Consider the following 14,058-nt stretch of genomic DNA (forward strand, 5'->3'; position numbering starts at 1 on the left):
ACCCTTTCTGGGAATTGGCCACAGGCAGGAACTCCATTTTCAATGGTGAAAATGGCTGGTGTGAGCGCTAACCCGGCTGTTGGGCTCAGGACTGGCTTTGCGCGGTGGAATCTCTGGGTGCTGGAACCAGGTCCAAGGGTGGTGAGGTGCCTCAGAGGGGCCAGGGGGAAGAGCCCTCCTGTCTCTGCAGTGGAAAGGAAGTTAACTGACCAGAGCACCTGTTCTTGAAGCACCCAGCTCTTAGGAGGGCTAGCTGAAGGGGCCTCATCTGCTGGGCTTTAATCTGGACCCTCATAAACCTGGAGAATGGGGGGGGCGCAAACCTGTTGTCATACACCCCCCTGTCCCACCCCCTTTATTCCCAAACTATCCCCCTCCTCTGTTTATCAACTTGGTGGGATGTGGAATCTGATCAGAGACAGGCCTCTAGGAGGGGCAATATGGTATTTGGAAGAAGAAGTAACTGAGAGGGGAAGCCCCTCCTCCTGAGTGGATGGAAGCTTCCAGTGCGACCAAGGTATGAGGAGGTCAGAAGTTTGCTCACTTGCCTTCACTTGCTGCTGGTGAGTGCATCCACCCCATTCTGGTTGCTGCCACCACCATTGTCCCTAGCTGACACTGGGACACAACTTTTGTTTTCCAATAAGGGTCAACAGCTCTCTGGAATCCTCCAGGCCATCAGTGCCAATCAGGACTGTGGGGGCAGCTAGCCTGGTGGACTGAGCAGCTACTGCGTTCCCTGCCTCTCAGCACGCAGACAGCAGTTGTTGGACTAGCCAGCCTGAATCAAATAAACCCATTTAACAACCTTGGGTCGCTACATTCATTCACGACATTCATTCTCTACGTTCTGTCCCTCTGGAAAACCCTGACTAATTCACTGACGTAAGCAGGTGAAAAGTAAGAGACTCCTTGTCAGAGTGTCATCAGTGTCCAAGGCTCAGAACACAGGCCTTAAGCTGAAATCCTCTGAAGCTTTGAACAGGGGATAGAGAGAAGAAAGAAGGCCCCCTGCCCCCTCCCCCTACTTTCAGCCACCCCTCCCTCCTTTTCTCCCTCCCTCCCTTCATCCCTCTCTCCCTCCCTCCCTTCTTCCCTCCCTCCTTCCCTCCCTCCCTCCTTCCCTCCCTCCCTCCCTCTCTCTCTCCTGCCCTCCATAGCCTGCAGTGGGTAAGGAAATCAGCTACCCAGCTCAGTGTGGTGGCATGGGCCATTAATTGCAGCAGCAGCAGCAGCAGCAGCAGCAGCAGCAGCAGGGCTTGGGAGGCAGAGGCAGGTGCACCTCTGTGGGTTTGAGGCCAGCCTGGTCTACATAATGAATGAGGCTAGCCAAGGATACATGGTAAGACCCTGCCTCAAACAAAATATAAAATAGCCAGCAATCATGGGGACCTTGGGGGGGGGGTTGAAGGAGGGAGGGGGGAGGCAGGGAGGGGAGCGGAGAAAAATGTAGAGCTCAATAAATATCAAGAAAAAAAAAAAGAAAAGAAGGAAAAAAATAGCCAGCAATCTCTGGCAGTCTCAGCCCACCTTGGGAGGGAAGTCCATGTGAATGATGCCTAGCAATGAGAGAGGCAACTGATACAATGTGTTTGTAGTTGTAGCTGATGTCTGGGTCTTCCCCCTCTCACCAAGGACTAAAGAAGCCCAACCGTGGCTTAACTTCCAAGACAGGTTACAATCAGTATGGTATGGCTGTAGACTGGGTGTGTTGGTTTAAAGGAGAATGAATGGCCCCAGAAGACTCATATGTTGAATACTTGCTCCCTAGTTGGAAGAACTGCTTGGGAAGGAGTAGGAGGCGTGGTCTTGTTAGAGGAGGTGTGCTTTGAGGTATCAAAAGACTCCCACCGGGGCTGGAGAGATGGCTCAGTGGTTAAGAGCATTGCCTATTCTTCCAGAGGTCCTGAGTTCAATTCCCAGCAACCACATGGTGGCTCACAACCATCTGTAATGAGGTCTGGTGCCCTCTTCTGGCCTGCAGACAGACTATTGTATATATAATAAATAAATAAATTAAAAAAAAAAAGACTCCCACCATTTCCGGTATGTTCTCCACTTCCTGCCTGTAGTTCAAGATGTGAGATCTTAACTGCTGTTCCAGCTGACTGTTGCCAAGTTTTTCTCCATATCACAGGCCCAAGCCCTATGAAAGCATACATTCAATTAAACTATCCTTTTTATAAGTTCGAGTGGTGGTGCATGCCTTTAATCCCAGCACGTGGGAGGCAGAGCAGGAGGAAATCAAAGGTGTTTGGGGAGCTCTGACCAGGAACAAAACAAAAATACTTATTTCGTACTGTAAGACATGATCACAGTCGCTTTATTGAAATATTGACAGATTTCACAAGATATCAGCAAGTCACATCTGTTGCCACCCCGCCATCTTAGTTAGCTGTAGGGCCCTGGTCTGCCCCTGCTCCTGGGGTTCATCTTGAGGACAGTTTCTGGTCAGTCAACTAAAACATTCTGTTTGTTCCTGTGCTCCCTCTGCCCCACCTGGTGATTAGCTGTAGGGCATTGTTTACTCCATCTTGGGTGTGGTAATTTCCCACCTGCTGGGGGGGGGGATTCCTTGTGCAGCAGCTAGGTGTGCAAGGATTTCTCCAAGGTTGAATAAACGGCCTTTGGCTGAACTCCTTTCGAATGACCCAGGTCTCTTGTGTGTTCTTTCAATCTCCAGTGGCACGGGAACTGTCCCGAGAGGGTAACACAGAATTGGGTGTTACAGTTAGCAGCAACATGTCCCAGTCATGGGAAGCAGTCAGGCTCACAGGGTAGATGGAAAGCTCACACTCTCATCCTCTTCAGAAGGCACAGACATTATCACTGGAAGCAAATACAGCTGTTTTACTAGAAGTCCTGGTGTCCATTATTCAGTGATAAGAAAACAAATCTCTGAAGTACACTCTTGAATTAGCATAGCTTATCATAGTTATTTTTTCCTCTAGAACCAGGTGCCTTGGAGAAGGAAATCCATTCCTCCCACAACTCAGATGATTACTGCAGAAATCCTTTCCTCCAGAAACCCTTGGGCTTTGTGACTACTTCCTGTCCTCGTTTTGCTTCACCCTGATGAAGAGCAACCCAGCTGGGAAAGGGTTCATTGTAGCTCCCATCTCCAGGTTACAGTTCATCAGAGCAGCGAAGTCAAGGTGGCGGAAACTTATACACAGTCATGGACTGGAGAGATGGCCAAGTGGTTAAGAGCACTGACTGCCTTCCTGAGGACCTGAATTCCATTCCTAGGACCCATATTAAGTGGCCCACAATGGCCTGTCACTCCAGTTCCAGCGGATCCAATGCTCTCTTCAGGATTTGCCAAGTACACGTACTCGTGTGTAGTCACATGTAGGCACATACATTTTTGAAAAGTCATGTCACATCTAGTCAAGAGCAGGGAGAGGCAGATGCGTACATGCACAGTGCTTGATTTCTTTCTTATTTTGAATGCATATGCATGTCTCTGTATGTGTAATGCATGCCATATGTGTGGTGGTGTCTTTGCAAGCCAGAAGGAGCTAGAGTTATAGGTAGTTGTGGGTCGCTAGACATGGGTGCTGGGAATAGAACTTGGGTCCTCTATAATAAGAGCATTGAGCTGGGCAATGCTGGCGCACACCTTTAATCCCAGCACTCAGGAGGCAGAAGCAGGCGGATCTCTGTGAGTTTGAGATCAGCCTGGTCTACAAAGTGAGTTCCAGAACAGCAAGGGCTACACAGAGAAACCCTGTCTCAGAGAGAGAGAGAGAGAGAGAGAGAGAGAGAGAGAGAGAGATCTGTCCAGTCATTCCCTCTGTCCAGTCCTTCCCTCCCTCCCTCCCTGCCTCCCTCTTTCTTTCTCTTTCTCTCTCTTTCTTTCTTTCTTTCTTTTTTTCTTTCTTTCTTTCAAGACAGGGTTTCTCTGTGTACCCCTGGATGTCCTTTAGATCTGTTTGGGTTCAAACATCCTCTCTGCCCCTCAGGTTCAAACTCTGCCTCCTGAGTACTGAAATTAAAGGCATGTACCACCACTGCCTGGCCCTTCTCCTTTTTTTAATACAGTCTAGGACCTAAACTCATGTAATGATACTGCCCACCGTATCAATTCTGCAATCAAGACATGCCCACAGACCAACCTGATCTAGACAATTCCTCATTAAGATTCATACATGTATATAATGAATCTTTTACATTCCTTACCTTATTACCCCTTCAACCCTCCCTCTTCCTCCCTTTGAAACCTTTTTCTTCCCAATAAATCTCATTTTTACCTTCATGTCATTTTAAAAAATGTGTGACCCACTGGGTTTAATTAGGGTATTTTGTATGGCCATAGATAGGAGGTTATTTGCTTAGGTAATATTTGCTTAGGTAATATTGATAGGAGGTTATTTACAGGAGCATCTTTAACTTACCAGTGGCCACACCGTTGACGAAAATTACGCCCTTTCCCCGGCTACCATTAACTGAGATACAGCCTCTCAGGGAAGCCAAGAGCTTCTGGAATTTATTAGTTCGTCTAGGCTGGCTGGCCAGTGTGTTTCAGAGACCTGCTGGTCTGAATCTTGCTGGTGCTGCCGGTGTCATTGCTCAGACTTTACTGGGTGCTGAGGAACTGAACTTGGTTCAGTTGATACTTTACAGGCTTCACCAACTCCCCACCCACTGAGCTCAGTCCTGGTAGCATGATAGTTTCGTGAGTTTGCAAATTTGTTAAAACTGATAGAAAGTATGCTTAATCTGGGTGTTGTGTTCTGTATATAAATTATATATCAATAACATCAATTTTCTTTTTTCATAATAATGGACCAGAATGACAGAAAATTACTGCTTTTGAAAGCAGATCCAGTTGGCTCTAGTTTTCTCTGTGACAAGACACACAGGGCCTCCATCTACATTAAGCTAATGACAATGGACATAGCTCTTGGGAGCAGACGGATGGGATACACGTCAGGAGTGCGGCAGCCCTGCATTACTGAGACTAGTCTTATAGGTTGAATGAACATTAACGAAGTACAACCAGAGAAAGGCAATTAGGGAGTCTGTGGAGCTGGGGGTACGGATCGATCGATGGGTGGAAATGTAGTCAAGCCTCTATCTCAGCACCACAGTGTGTCAAGAAGAACAGCCCGAGAAGGGGTCAACAGCTAGCACAAGGGCACAATTCTGGAGAGCGAACCCATCAGGCCCAGCGTCTTTTGCTGTTGTTTGGATCCGTGTGTTAAAGATTTGATCCTCAGGGTGGTACTACTCAGGTGTAGTATTAATTATTAATATGACACAGCAACTTAAGAGAAGAACAGCTTTAAAGATTTACTTTTATTTACGTGTGTGTGTGTTTGTGAATATCCACATGTTCGTGCAGATGCCCATGGAGACCACAAGAGAGTGTCAGATCCCCCAAGAACAGGAGGTACAGTTGAGTCATCTGACATCAGTCCTGGGAACCAAACCCCGGTCCTCTGCAAGAGCAGTACACACTCTTAGCTGCTGAGCCATCGCCCCAGGAAGAGTCTACTCACAGGTTGAGGGTACAGTCCGGGATGGGGGCAGGGGAGCTGGAGTGTGAGGTCACTTTGCACCCACAGTCAGTGAGCAAAGAGATAAACACAGGTGCTCTACTGGCGGTCTGCTATATGTGCATTCTGCATGGGCTCCCCCCCCCACAGATGTTAGCAGAGGCTAGCCTAATCCAGATGACACCTCCTAGGCTTGCCCAGAGATTTGTCTCCCTGGTGATTAGAGACTATCAGGTTGCCAATCAACATAAACATCAAAGAGGTGGAGGAGCCTTTAGGAGGTGGAGCCTATTCAGAGGTCTGTAGGTCATTGAGGGCATGCCCTGAAGGAGGTTGTTGTAGGGACTCACCCCCTTCCCCCCCCCCCTTTCTTTTTTGGCCGGGAGGTAAGCAATTTGTTCCATCACGTGCTCCCCACTATTGTCATTTGGATCACCAATCAGAGGGTATGATTGGCCTGATCTTGGGCTGGAACCTGGACAACTGAAAGTCCATATTAACCTTTTCTCTTTATTTTTTTTCTTTTTTTTTATTTTTATGTGCAGTGGTGTGAAGGTATCAGATTCCCTGCAACTGGATCTTCAGACAGTTGTGAGCTGCCATGTGGGTGCTGGGAATTGAACCCGGGTCCTCTGGAAGAGCAGTCAGTGCTCTTATCCACTGAGCCATTTCTCCAGCCCCCCAACCTTTTCTCTTTGTAAAGGGATTCTCTCCGGTGTTTTGTCCTAGAATAAAAAACTGAATAACATTCCTTTGGGGGTCTTATTTGCTTGTTTTGTTTTGTGGGTTTTGTTTGTTTGATCTGTTGGTTGATTGGATTTTTTTTTCAGACAGTCTCACTCTGTAGCCGTCACTGGCCTAGAGCTCCCTGTGAACCAAGGTAGTCTTTCAGCTTGTGGTACTCCTCTTAACGCCTGTTCCCGAGGGCTGAATTTACAGGTTAAATTTACAGGTTAAATCTCTTCCTAGATTGAAATGATCACTCTTTTGCAGGGAAGCTCCTCAAACAGGTAGGGAAACAACTCAAGAGAGCTTCAGGAAACCCCCCCCCCACACACACACACACTGATCAGATCCACTAGGTCCCTCCTTGCCAGAGTAGGCACTAAAAGCTGAAGTCACCCTCAGAAGAGCAGAGCCAAGCTGCAGGGAAGACTCAGATGAGCAAAGCTCCCATAAAGACTTGAGACCAGACCAGCTTCCTGGGTGAAGCCACAACCAAATAAGCTCCCTGGAAGAGGTTTTAAACCAGTTGTGGCCCCTGGAGGGGACAAGCTCCACCCTGTTGAGCTGCCTGCAGGCTGGGTAGTGTGTCCCAGATCCCCAGCTTTTTTTGAGTTGGAAAAAGCAGAAACCAGTGGCGCTCCCTGTAAGAGTTCTAAATCATCTGAGACGCCCAAAAGGGACACACTCCAGCCTGTTGAAATGCCTGTAGGATGTGCAGGGTGTCCAGGTCCCCAGCTTTTGTGAGCTGTCACTCATGCTGGGGTGAACTTTGGTGATGCAGCGTCTTTGAATCCTTTCTGCTCTGTAAATAACTTCTCACCCATAGCCCTGGAAGGAACACCAGTACAGCTCACAGGTTCAGTAAGTTGGACTTGGGTTGAATCTACATGGGTTCCCTGTCGGGGTGAGTAGATTTCTGTGTTGCGTTTCTCTAGGAAACGTTTTATCACACAACGTAGGCGCCACCGCACTTGGCTTAACCATCTTTGCTTCATTCCCCACGTTATTCCCAAACCTCACCCTAAGTTGTGGAGGTATATACCTATAATTCTAGGAATTCTAGCACTTGGGAGGAAATTGGCGGCCAGCCTGAGCTACATAGCTGGACCCTGTAACAATAACAATAATGCAGGAACTGAATCCTAGAAGCAGGGCCATAGGCTCTGTCACCCCCGCTCTTTGTGCCTCTGCTCTCTGGCCTTCTTTTCTGGTCTGGTCTGCCTTTGCACTCTAAGCAAAGTTCACATCCTGAAACATACTCCTTGGTTCTGTGTGTTACTGGTATTTGGAAATGGAGATTTTGAGATTAGATGAGGTTGTGAGGGTGGGGCTCTCACAATGACATCAGTGGCTTTATAAACAGGAAGAGACTCCCAAGCTAGGACAGGAAGTCTGTTTGTTTGTTTGTTTGTTTTGGTTTTTCGAGACCAGGGTTTCTCCACGGCTTTTAGAGCCTGTCCTTGAATTAGCTCTTGTAGACCAGGCTGGCCTTGAACTCACAGAGATCCGCTGTCCTCTGCCTCCCTCTTTTTGACAATGCAATGCTTTCTACTATTTTTATGCTTCAGTATTGAGTTTCTCTCCTGATCCACAGTGCCTTCTGGCCTTTGGACTTCCCAGCAAGAACACAAGTTCAAAGTCAGACTAAGCTCTGTAGTGAGTTCAAGGCCAGCCTAAATAATCTAGTAAACTCTTACCTCAAAATTTAAATAAAAGTAAAAGAGAGGGAAGGAAATGTAATTCAGCATTTGGCAGCTTACCTAGCATGTACATGTATGAGATCTGGGGTTCAATCTCAGCAACACACACATACACACACACACATGCATCCACTAATAAAACCCAAAACACAACTATAGAAATGGCTCAAAGGTTGAGAGTGCTTGCAACTTTACCAGAGGACCATAGTTCCAGAATGCCTAAGTCATGACTCAGAATAGCTCTAGGGGATCTGATGGCCTTTTCTAGACTCTGAAGTCATCTGCCCTTTACATCAAGCACGCACGCAACAAGTGTGCGTTCAAATTTAAAAACAAATTAAAACATACCCAAACCAAACAAAATACACAGTAACTTAAGTTTTTTGATTTTTTTTTCATGGAGAAACAGGTTTTTTATTTATTTATTTATTTATTTAGAGACAGGGTTTCTCTGTATAAACTTGGTTGTCCTGGAACTCTTTTTTTTTTTTTTTTTTTTTTGGTTTTTCGAGACAGGGTTTCTCTGTGGTTTTGGAGCCTGTCCTGGCACTAGCTCTTGTAGACCAGGCTGGTCTCGAACTCACAGAGATCCGCCTGCCTCTGCCTCCCGAGTGCTGGGATTAAAGACATGAGTTACCACTCTGCTGTGAAATAAAATTTAATTATTTTTGTCTATTTTTAAAAATTTAATGTGTATGGGTGTTTTGTCTGAATGTTTATCTGTGTGCCACTTGTGTGCCCGCTGCCCACAGAGGCCAGGAGAGGTCGTCAGATCTTCTGAAACTGAAGTTACAGACTGTTTGGAGCTGCAAGGCAGGTGCTAGAATTTAAATCCGGGCTAGGGCTCTTAACCATTGAACCAGCTCTCCAGCCTTTATTTAACAAACGTTGAATAGGGGCTGGAGAGATGGCTCAGGGGCTAAGAGCATTGCCTGCTTTTCCAAAGGTCCTGAGTTCAATTCCCAGCAACCACATTCACAACCAACTGTAATGAGGTCTGGTGCCCTCTTCTGGCCTTCAGGCATACACAGAATATTGTATACATAATAAATAGCCGGGCGGTGGTGGCGCATGCCTTTAATCCCAGCACTTGGGAGGCAGAGGCAGGCAGATCTTTGTGAGTTCGAGACCAGCCTGGTCTACAAGAGCTAGTTCCAGGACAGGCTCCAAAACCACAGAGAAACCCTGTCTCGAAAAACCAAAAATAAATAAATATTTAAAAAAAAAAACAAACGTTGAATAGAATGTATGAATGTTTTATTCTTGACCAGATACCCTTGGGGGAGGGTCATTTTACCGACCCACCTGGTACAAAGAAAAACCTCAAGAGGGGACAGATAAGAGGTCAATCAGTTGATTCCATGATCAGCTGCCTATACCTCCCCAACCCCCAGCTTTAAGAGGAGACAATGACCCTGGGGTTCAACAGTTCCTTGTCCTCCTGCCACAAGGGGGAGTCAAGGCTCTGCCGCTGTGAAGCCCAGATGAAGGCCCGCTAGGCAGCCATCTCTATGGTCTGGCTCACCAGGCCCCTCCTCTCCGGCCCTCCGCGTGCCTCTATGGTTCTTCCTGTCATTAGTCGGGAGGGGGCGCTGCGCGCAGGCGCGAGGTAGACGCCGTGGCGCGGCCGGAAGGAACGCAGTAGCGGCCTCGGCGGCAACGGCGGCGGCAGCTGGGGCAGCGCCGAAGCTTTTCGAGCGGCTGCTTCAGGTGACTTGAGACTGAACTCCGGGCGCCGATCCGCGCTCGCGGACCTGGGCTAGCTGCGCGGCGGGTACGTGACGGACCCGCGCGCGTGGGCTCCTCGGGCGCGGGTCGAGTGAGGCGAGTGGCCTCCCGCCAGGGCGCCACTGGGGTGGGGGCGGGGGCCGAGGGGGGACGCGCTCGGGAGTCCCGGGGGTCCGGGGGGCTCCGCACAGGGGGTGTCGGGAGGGGAGCGGCGGAGACGGCCGCGGGCCAGCCGGTTCTCCTCCCGCCACTTGAGGAAGTTTCTCTGGCCGGCCTGCTGCCCCGGGGGCGACGAGCCGCCGAGAGAAACGGTTCTCTGGCGGCTCTGGCTTTGGTGGCCGCGCTTCCCACCGCGGCCTGGAGGAGCGGAAGAGGCGACGGACTGTTGACTTTGAACTCCAGCCCGGGATAGTTCGGGCCCCTCGGAGTCTTGAGTTGACAAGCCTGTCATCCCAAGCAGCGCTCCGGAGTAAGGGGACACACAGCTCTTGCAAACGGAACCCTGGTGCTCCCGTGGCGCGTGGCACGCTGGGTGAGCGCGAGACCCACGCTCGAGTGGACGAGGCGGCCCCTTGTGGCTCATCCCGTGATTCCCAAACTCCCCGCCTGTCCAAAGGGTGCAGTGACCCTGGGACCCTCTCCTGCGTTGTCGTTTCCCAGTTGGGGTTTGCTTGCCTTCTTTTGAGAGTCTCACTGCATAGCCGAGGCTGACCTGGAACCTGAGAAGTAGATGAGGTTGGCCCCTGGAACTCGTAGGAATTCATGTACCTCTGCCTTGGGAGTGACGGGGCTAAAGGTCTAGGCCTAGGAAAGCTGCGACTGCTTGCTATTTTAGCATATGAAGAGAAAGGGCTTGTGCCTGCCCTTCTTAGGAGGAAGGGACCAACAATATTTTGTTTTCAAAACAGGGTTTCTCTCTGTGTTGCCAGGCTGGCCTTGAACTCAGAACCTTTCTTTATGACCTCTTCCCACAGTTTAGTTTATACGAACTAAGAAATAACCAAGCTTTGCATTCTGTTTGAATCCAAATTGACAGTGCCTAGGGTATAGAAAAGGTGGTGAACTTCAGGAAGTGGCTGAGGATCTTGAGTTTAGTTTTTGAACAAATTCTTGAGCCTATTGCATTAGGGACTTGAGACTTTTAAATTTTATTTATATTTATTTTTATTTGTTTATTTATTTCTTTATTTTTGAGACAGGGTTTTTCTGTAGCTTTGGAGCCTGTCCTGAAACTAGCTCTTGTAGACCAGGCTGGCCTCAGAACTCACAGAGATTCGCCCTACTCTGTGAGTGCTGGGATTAAAGGTGTGTACGCCACCACCCAGCAGGGCATTTGAGATTTTTATCAAAAGAGGACAAGAATGGCTAATAAGAAGATCTTGAAGAGAAATCTAATAAAATTGTGACTCATGGAGATTGAAAGTTTATGAAGTCAGCCAGGCCATATTTAGTGCTCGCCTTTAATCCCAGCATTTGGGAGGCAGAAGCAGTCGGATCTCTGAGTTCAAGGCCAGCCTAGTCTACTAGTTCCAGGACCCGCCCAAAGCTACAGAGAAACCCTGTCTCAAGGGGTTAAAAAAGTGGTTTGTAAAACCTGGTGAGACTGTTTACTAACTATAGTATGAAGTACTCCTTTTATGATTACTGTATTCTAGGCTTTGCCATATTCCAGACATAATGAATTCTTATATTGCCATCACTTTTGTCAAAACAGTGTTTCTCTGTGTAGTCCTGGCTGTCCTGTAATTCACTCTGTAGATAAGACTGGCCTCAAACTCACAGAGATCTGCCTGCCTCTGCCTCCTGAGTGCTGGACTTAAAGGCGTGTGCCTCCACACTGGGCTCAAAACCTTTAATTTTTAAAAACATTTATTCAGCATGTATATGGGCACGTAATTTCACTTTATGGTCAGAGTACAGTTTTTGGAAATGAGTTCTCTTCCACCATTTGTGATTCAGGCAACTAACTCAGGCTTTCGGGTTTAGCAGCAAGTGCCCTTAACCTGTTGTGCTGACTCAACAGCCTTATCTGTACAAAACTGATGCTAAGTGTGATGTACGTACAACTCTTAAGCATTTTTCTTATTCTTAGCCCTATCAATTGAGGTAAGTGCTCCAGTATCACGCTTGCGCGCGCTCGCTCTCTCTCTCTCTCTCTCTCTCTCTCTCTCTCTCTCTCGTGTGTGTGTGTGTGTGTGTGTGTGTGTGTGTATGAAGGGAGGTGCTGAAAAATGAAACAAATGTAGTAAGGTTCAGAGCTAACTCTGAAACTCATTTGGTTGCACAGTTCTTGCCTCTAATTGATTACCCTGTTGTACCTTGTTAATGCTATTCAAAATGTGGTTTTAGACCAGCTTCTTGGTGCCTGGCTGTGTTCTTGTCCCCAGGCTTTGGAAGTATTGAGTAAGACATGGTCTTGCGCATTTGGAATTTAAGTTCCAGGAGAAGAGGTTAACATTAAGTATAGTTTCTTAAATTGTTGAAGTTACTCTGTAGTAGTTGAGAAATTGAGGGATGTTTTTTGAATAAACGGGTCAGGGACACTTACAGGTTAGTCAGGAAAGGTTTTTCTCTGAGGGAGTAGAGAATTGAGGGATGAACATAGGTAACTTGGCCAAAGAGGCAGTCTCACAAAGAGAATTCAGCCTGAGAAAGTAAGTTTGGTAAGATCAAGGAACCAAGACATTGTTGCTAGAGAATGGGGAAAAAACTATCAGGTGACACTACTTGGATCAGCAAATGCTTGATGAAACCTGTTTTATATACTGTGGTAAGGACTTGGGTTCTGTCATAGTGACACTTGTAATTTAAAAAGCAGCCAGGTGTGAAGGTGCATGCTTTTAATCCCAGCAGAGGCTGGTGTGGTCGACATAGCATGTTGCAGGTCAACCAGTCTGGAAAACAAAACAAACAAAAACAACCCCCAGTGCTAAATAGGTCAAAGTGTGGAGCCTAGAAGGCAGAACTTGAACTAAAAGCAAGATGCAATGCGTTGTAAGCTCCGAGATGATTTTCAAGGACTAGGGCTGTATGGGACTTAGCACCTGCCAGGCCCTGGGTTCAGCTCCTTGTACGGTGCCCCATCACCAGAAACATAATTGAAAATGTGAGTGACTGTTTACTTACCTGCTCCCATTTCAGAATCAATTTTCTAACAGTTGAGAAAAATCTTAACATTTTATGTTAACTTTTTCTAAAACAGTTTCTTGTCATGCAGGCAGTCTGATCTCAAACGCACTATGTAACTCAGGATGATCTTGAACTAGTACTATCTATCCATTCTGCCTTTTCTGAGTGCTGGAATCAAAGGTCTTTACCAACATTTCAGGATTATGTGGTACTCATTGAACTCGGCTTCCTGGCTACCAGGCAGACCTGTCCTTGTATTAAAATCGTCAGCTAACTCTGAGGCTATTAAAGAGCAGTTGCTGTTCTTGCAGAGGCTCTGGATTTGGTTTCCAGCATCCATGTGGTGGCTCATAAACACCTGTAACTCCAGCTTCAGTACCTCCTTTTGGCCTCTGTAGGTACTGGACACACGCATAATGCACGTACATATATTCAGACAAACATTTGTGTGCACAATTAAAATAAAAATATTTAAAAATGTTTAGCTAACCAACCTGAGGATTGTGAATTTAATTTTTGGTGTGAGTTTTAGTGTAGAAAAACACTGATATAGGACTTTTAGATTTTTTATTATCTGCACACTTACATTTGTAAACATGGATATTATACTTTACGTATTTTATTTTGACTATATATTAAAATTAACATACTAAATTTTCTTATTCTGAACTCCTTGTTTGTTTGTTTTTTTTTTAAAGATTTATTTATTATGTATTCAGTGTTCTGCCTTGCATGTATCCCTGCAGGCCAGAAGAGATGGCTGTGAACACATGTGGTTGCTGGGAATTGAACTCAGGACCTTTGGAAGAGCAGGCAAAGCTCTTAACCACTGAGCCATTTCTCCAGCCCCCTCCCTTTTTTTTTTTTTTTTTTTTTTTTAGTTTTTCAAGACAGGGTTTCTCTGTAGCTTTGGAGCCTGTCCTGGCACTAGCTCTTGTAGACCAGGCTGGCCTCGAACTCTCAGAGATCAGCCTGCCTCTGCCTCCCGAGTGCTGGGATTAAAGGCGTGCACGCACCACCACCGCCCGGCTCTTGTTTGTTCTTAATAGTCCTGCCATTCTCCACTTGATCTCACCATCTAGGTCAATTTAGACTCCTTTCTTTTTCTTGCCTCATAGCCAATTATATTCAAAATTCTACCTAAATCTAATTCTGTATTCAGTATCTGTGCCCCCTCCCCTTATATACTATTATCTCTAATTCAGGCTTCATAGGCTCTTGTTTACTGGGTTTCCTGGCACAAAATGTCCCTGCGTTGCCCATTGCGGCAAAGC

At 47.0% G+C, this 14,058-nt stretch overlaps 1 protein-coding gene across 2 annotated transcripts in view; it reads left to right on the forward strand.

The window, feature by feature from the left end:
- Window positions 1-9,568: 9,568 nt before the first annotated feature.
- Window positions 9,569-14,058, forward strand: part of LOC121446296 (E3 ubiquitin-protein ligase RNF216-like) — a 114,338-nt gene continuing 109,848 nt past the window's right edge. For both annotated transcript variants that reach the window (XM_041648827.1, XM_041648828.1), the window contains exon 1: window positions 9,569-9,637. The gene's annotated coding sequence lies outside the window, so the exon portion shown is untranslated. The remainder of the gene's footprint in view (window positions 9,638-14,058) is intronic.

The sequence above is a fragment of the Microtus oregoni genome, unplaced genomic scaffold (assembly GCF_018167655.1).
Source record: "Microtus oregoni isolate MIOR12 unplaced genomic scaffold, Mior012 000003F_ref0000135, whole genome shotgun sequence".
NCBI classification, from domain to species: Eukaryota; Metazoa; Chordata; class Mammalia; order Rodentia; family Cricetidae; genus Microtus; species Microtus oregoni.